We start from the raw sequence: 6,508 nt of genomic DNA, 5'->3' as shown, positions 1-6,508 counted from the left end.
TATGCATGTCCACCTCACATATATGCGGAGTATTTCGGATACCGACTACGGTTTTCCCCGCTCCGTTTAATATTGATGTAGCTCACCCCTGCCATGTTTGCCATGCTAATCCACCCTTAAATTTGCCCGTAGAAATGCAACTCCAACCTAATTGTGTGTCGGAATTCCGATTCCGCTTAAATTGGATAAGTTGCATCGCCGCATCATGTTTGCCATGCCATGCATATCATATCATGATCATGCCGATTCTTTTGCCGTAGTTGTAAGATTTGCAACCGTCGCTTGTTCCAGCATTTGCTTCTTCCCGGATAGGATCGCGAAGTGGTGTGGTGAGATACGACAAGTCCTCCGGATGTTCCTCGGCAAGCTTTAACAGGCAAGCATTTCCCCTATACTTCTGCCCCTGCAGAAGTCGCTCACCTATTTTATTTTGCCTTCTCCCTCATGCTATCCTTAAGTTGCGTTCTTGTCACGTGTCCCTTCCACTTGTTACCTCAAGCAGCCTATATTGCCACCATCACCTCCTACGGCTATTGTTTGGTTATCGGGTCTGCCTTGCGAGTCGTAGTGCATGCTAGTGTTGTGTTATCTTGATACCGTTATGCTACCTTATCGGGTTATCTGTTGGGGAACATGACACATGGTTTATGGTTATATCTGTTGAGGGTATCATGGTTACTTGTTAATAGTTGTTAGCGGAGGCATCGGTGGGTCAGTTGCTCGTTTTATGACGGCTCACTTGTGTTTCCTAAATATCTTAGGACCCCGAGTTCTTGTTATCTGTTCCGAGACTGAGCGCTCTAACCACACGTGGGTATGTTTCTGGGTCTCCCCTCGACCACTGCCGGAATCTACAGCTTTGTCCAGTGGCCACAACTAGTTTGCAATGTTTTACCATTTGTTGTTTGCGTGCATGCCAGCCTGTTACTTAATTATTTTGGGAAGCCCCTGGGTGCCTTGTATCCCTTGTTTCTGGTATGCACGTATAGGTCGCGGAGCCGCTGCGAAGTGGTTTATCGCCCCAAAGGTGTGTTTAAACCACCTAGTACGCTGTCGCAAACAGCTAGGTCCGCTTCGGAGATACGGCCGGACTCTGATACGGGTTCAACTTGGTTAGGTGGCTTCCTGGACATTGTTGTCGTGAAGGAGAGTGCGAGTCGTGATGTCCACCTGTCGCAAGTGGGTTGATCGTGCGTGTGGGCACATTTGGGCACCCCTGCAGGGTTAAATCTTATCGATAAGCCGCGTCCGCGGTTATGGACGCTTGGAGCTGTATGACTCGACCATAGACAACTTACACCTGTTGTTTATCAATAATAACTTGCGTAGTAAGTTAGTACAACTTCAATAATAAATGGTTAAAACTTGTCAATCGTGTGAGTGCCCTTGTAAGTACTTCCTTGCGAGGGGGGAACACATCGGCTGTGTTATGTTTGCGGAGTATAGAACTGTTAGTTTATGCGCTCTCTCACCTTCTCTGATAGACGAATGTTGTAGAGTGTCTCTATAGGTTTTTATTGCTTGCGCGCTGCCGCTTAACCCCACCATATTGCCTATGACGTTCCTCTTGCGTCCTCTAAGTCCCCTGCGTGCCTCAAGTACAAAGGACGACTGGTTGACGAATGCTTATACGTCTTGAAGTCTTGTTAAGTACGAACCCGTACTTATTGCTGCTTCTACGGGATATAACCGGGCAGGTATGAAGATATGTTCGATGAAGATGACGCTAGCAAGGTTACCCTTCCGGCTTGGCCTGGGCAGGGTTATGGACGCCATCGTTTATCTTCAGGACTCTTAGTCCAATTTGTATCTTGTCCGTACTCGGATGTATTTGATCTTCTGTATGATTTGGATCTTTGTATTGTATATTTGTATCTTGACTCGTTGGAGTCGTTGTTGTAATATATCTGTATCTTGTGGGCCCTATTGTAATCCTGTTGTAATGATTACTACTCGTGATTGATTCCACCCGCATCGCGTGCATGCTTCGGCGTGTACGAGGCGCTTGGTGGTGCGTCTCCTAAAATCGGTATCGTGCGGATTTCGGCGGATTCGCTGGGATCCTCATGGTACCGGTTTTGGGGCGTCACAAGTTGGTATCAGAGCATCAGGTTGACGGTACCCCACTAGTCCAGCCTGTAGGATAACCTTGCAAACGGTCGTTGAGTTTAGAGTGTCAAAAACTATTTTCTGAAAATTCGTTGGATAGTTCTGAATAGCTCTGATTTTCTCCTTACCTCTATTCTTTCTCATCTTACCTTTGCGAGTTTTGAGTCTTCTCTCTTATCTGAGTTTTCCGAGTCATAGGTTCCGACGTGGGTTGGACGATCTATGCCTTTCTCCTAATAGGTCCGATCTCTGAAGTCTCGACGGAAGTGCATCATCAACAGCGGAACAACGACTTCTTGTTAGTGGTGTCGCCCGATCAGCATGGAGCAAGAACTCTTGTTAGTGGTGTCGCCGATCTACGTGGAGCAAGAATTCTTGTTAGTGGTGTCGAGAAGATCAACACTTCGCCAGAAGAAGGTTCCACCTCGAGGTCGGGTGATTGTCAACATGGTACAAGAAGACTCGATAGTTTAATCAACTCCCCCTTGGCTTGACGTGGAACCTCGGGGCGAGGTTCCTTGTTAGTGGTGTCGATTGTAACGGCCCCGGGTAGCACCCCTATTAGATTTTGTCTGTTCTTTTCTTTTGCGCATCATCATGCATCATGCATCATATCATCCATGTTTTTATTAAATAAAATTATTTTATAAAACCTTTCCTTGTCTTTTCTTTAAATAAAACCTTAATATCCCTCTCTCATAAATCTTATTTTATAATTAAACCTTTCCGACAAATAAATTTTGAATATAAAGGTGTTTTGTTTTGTTTTACAAATAAGGTAAATATGTTGAAAACCAGTTTTGAATCTCACTCTCGTATCTAATTCAAATTCAAAACTGAATAGGTTTTCGAATTCAAACAGTTTTAAATAAAAACAGAAAAGAAAAACCCTCCTCTCTCCCTTGGGCCTCTCTCTCTCCCTGGCCTTTCTTTCTCACCGGACCAGCCCAGCTCCGGCCCAACCCTTCCAGCCCACCTTCGGCCTGGTACCCCTTCAGCGAGGAGACCGACCTCCTCGTTGTCGTCTTCCTTCCCCACGAGGATGGCGTGAGCCGTGGTCCTCCCTCCCTTGTCCAACCAGCCTGGCCTCCACCTGCTCCCTCCCCTTCTTATCCTCCCCCAGGAACCCTAGCATCCCCTCTCTTCCTCCTCCCTCGCGCCGCCGTCGCCAGTTCATCCTCTTCCCCTCTCTGTTTCCTTTTCTCAACCACCGAGCGCACCACCACTGCCTCGCCGTCGCCCCACCGCCACAAACCCTCCCCCGTCGAACCGAGGGCACCATCTCGTGCGCATCGTCGTCCCCTACCTCCAGGTGCGCGGAATCGAACCGGGAGGCCCTCAATCGAGCGCGAACTCGCGGATTCCGTCCTCAACCCCGGCGGCAACAATCACCGATTCCGGCGACCACCGACCTCCTCCGGCCAAACCATCGACACCTCGAGCTACCGGGTAACCCCGTAGACCCCCTGGACATCCTCTCCATCCCCGTCTCTCCCTCTCTTACCCCGTTTGACATCGTGCCGACGCCATGCTCGCAGTTGCTCGTCGCCGGCGCCCTCCGACGATCTCCAACCGGCGGCGCCGCCTCCATCTTGTCCGCATCGACGAGGCGCGTCGAACGGTACCCCGCACGCGTCCAGGGACCCTCAACATCGGCCGCACGCGCGACGTCTGCCGCCGGTGACCACCGCATCTGGAACGCGAGCGGCGTCTCTTCATCGAGCACCTTCAGCGCGTTGCAGACATGCTTCGCCACGTCGACTTCCACCTCAGCGCCGGGCCCCACACTGTCAGCGCCTCGGGCTAACCAGCCCCGCGGTGAGAATCCTTTTCCCGAGATACGGATCTGATTCTTTTTCATATAGCCCCCTGCATCTATTCTTTCCTCAACCCGCGGTCCTCTCGCGGAAGCTTTTCTACAAAACCCCCTGCTCCTTTGTAAAACAAACCCGAGGTCCCTCCCTGGATAGATTTTTATTTTCGGGCCCTTACCCCAAATAAATAACCTGTTTTCTATTTTAATTAATAATAAAACTTAATCTGTTAATAACTTTTAATCTATAACTCCAAATTAAAAGTGTTGTATATGAATTTTGATCAGAAAAATGCAAGGAACATGATTATGCCATTCATTCATCTGTTTGCATCTCGCATCATGTCGCACGTTGATAGATATGCATGTCCACCTCACATATATGCGGAGTATTTCGGATACCGACTACGGTTTTCCCCGCTCCGTTTAATATTGATGTAGCTCACCCCTGCCATGTTTGCCATGCTAATCCACCCTTAAATTTGCCCGTAGAAATGCAACTCCAACCTAATTGTGTGTCGGAATTCCGATTCCGCTTAAATTGGATAAGTTGCATCGCCGCATCATGTTTGCCATGCCATGCATATCATATCATGATCATGCCGATTCTTTTGCCGTAGTTGTAAGATTTGCAACCGTCGCTTGTTCCAGCATTTGCTTCTTCCCGGATAGGATCGCGAAGTGGTGTGGTGAGATACGACAAGTCCTCCGGATGTTCCTCGGCAAGCTTTAACAGGCAAGCATTTCCCCTATACTTCTGCCCCTGCAGAAGTCGCTCACCTATTTTATTTTGCCTTCTCCCTCATGCTATCCTTAAGTTGCGTTCTTGTCACGTGTCCCTTCCACTTGTTACCTCAAGCAGCCTATATTGCCACCATCACCTCCTACGGCTATTGTTTGGTTATCGGGTCTGCCTTGCGAGTCGTAGTGCATGCTAGTGTTGTGTTATCTTGATACCGTTATGCTACCTTATCGGGTTATCTGTTGGGGAACATGACACATGGTTTATGGTTATATCTGTTGAGGGTATCATGGTTACTTGTTAATAGTTGTTAGCGGAGGCATCGGTGGGTCAGTTGCTCGTTTTATGACGGCTCACTTGTGTTTCCTAAATATCTTAGGACCCCGAGTTCTTGTTATCTGTTCCGAGACTGAGCGCTCTAACCACACGTGGGTATGTTTCTGGGTCTCCCCTCGACCACTGCCGGAATCTACAGCTTTGTCCAGTGGCCACAACTAGTTTGCAATGTTTTACCATTTGTTGTTTGCGTGCATGCCAGCCTGTTACTTAATTATTTTGGGAAGCCCCTGGGTGCCTTGTATCCCTTGTTTCTGGTATGCACGTATAGGTCGCGGAGCCGCTGCGAAGTGGTTTATCGCCCCAGTGTGTGTTTAAACCACCTAGTACGCTGTCGCAAACAGCTAGGTCCGCTTCGGAGATACGGCCGGACTCTGATACGGGTTCAACTTGGTTAGGTGGCTTCCTGGACATTGTTGTCGTGAAGGAGAGTGCGAGTCGTGATGTCCACCTGTCGCAAGTGGGTTGATCGTGCGTGTGGGCACATTTGGGCACCCCTGCAGGGTTAAATCTTATCGATAAGCCGCGTCCGCGGTTATGGACGCTTGGAGCTGTATGACTCGACCATAGACAACTTACACCTGTTGTTTATCAATAATAACTTGCGTAGTAAGTTAGTACAACTTCAATAATAAATGGTTAAAACTTGTCAATCGTGTGAGTGCCCTTGTAAGTACTTCCTTGCGAGGGGGGAACACATCGGCTGTGTTATGTTTGCGGAGTATAGAACTGTTAGTTTATGCGCTCTCTCACCTTCTCTGATAGACGAATGTTGTAGAGTGTCTCTATAGGTTTTTATTGCTTGCGCGCTGCCGCTTAACCCCACCATATTGCCTATGACGTTCCTCTTGCGTCCTCTAAGTCCCCTGCGTGCCTCAAGTACAAAGGACGACTGGTTGACGAATGCTTATACGTCTTGAAGTCTTGTTAAGTACGAACCCGTACTTATTGCTGCTTCTACGGGATATAACCGGGCAGGTATGAAGATATGTTCGATGAAGATGACGCTAGCAAGGTTACCCTTCCGGCTTGGCCTGGGCAGGGTTATGGACGCCATCGTTTATCTTCAGGACTCTTAGTCCAATTTGTATCTTGTCCGTACTCGGATGTATTTGATCTTCTGTATGATTTGGATCTTTGTATTGTATATTTGTATCTTGACTCGTTGGAGTCGTTGTTGTAATATATCTGTATCTTGTGGGCCCTATTGTAATCCTGTTGTAATGATTACTACTCGTGATTGATTCCACCCGCATCGCGTGCATGCTTCGGCGTGTACGAGGCGCTTGGTGGTGCGTCTCCTAAAATCGGTATCGTGCGGATTTCGGCGGATTCGCTGGGATCCTCATGGTACCGGTTTTGGGGCGTCACACCAAATATCAGGAGCAAAAAATAATCCATGAAAAGAAACTTTCATTGTACATAGAGGATGACATATGGGTCCCATGTTGTAGCAGCGGTCTGAACGTTTCAAAGACGGCATGAGATCGAAAGAAAAAGGCAAGTGA

The 6,508-nt window shown here is 48.2% G+C and overlaps 2 long non-coding RNA genes across 2 annotated transcripts; both read left to right on the top strand.

The window, feature by feature from the left end:
• The first annotated feature begins 213 nt into the window (after positions 1-213).
• On the top strand, positions 214-1,949 carry LOC139831031 (uncharacterized). The gene is made up of 2 exons (XR_011745025.1): positions 214-376; positions 1,698-1,949. It is a non-coding gene; the product is annotated as an uncharacterized lncRNA (long non-coding RNA).
• A 2,546-nt stretch (positions 1,950-4,495) lies between these two features.
• On the top strand, positions 4,496-6,230 carry LOC139831030 (uncharacterized). Its single transcript, XR_011745024.1, has 2 exons — positions 4,496-4,658; positions 5,979-6,230. It is a non-coding gene; the product is annotated as an uncharacterized lncRNA (long non-coding RNA).
• The last annotated feature ends 278 nt before the right edge of the window (positions 6,231-6,508 follow it).

The sequence above is a fragment of the Lolium perenne genome, chromosome 5 (genome assembly GCF_019359855.2).
Source record: "Lolium perenne isolate Kyuss_39 chromosome 5, Kyuss_2.0, whole genome shotgun sequence".
Taxonomy (NCBI): domain Eukaryota; kingdom Viridiplantae; phylum Streptophyta; class Magnoliopsida; order Poales; family Poaceae; genus Lolium; species Lolium perenne.
Note: the sequence above shows the minus strand (reverse complement) of the source record. Positions and strands in the feature narration are given on the sequence as shown.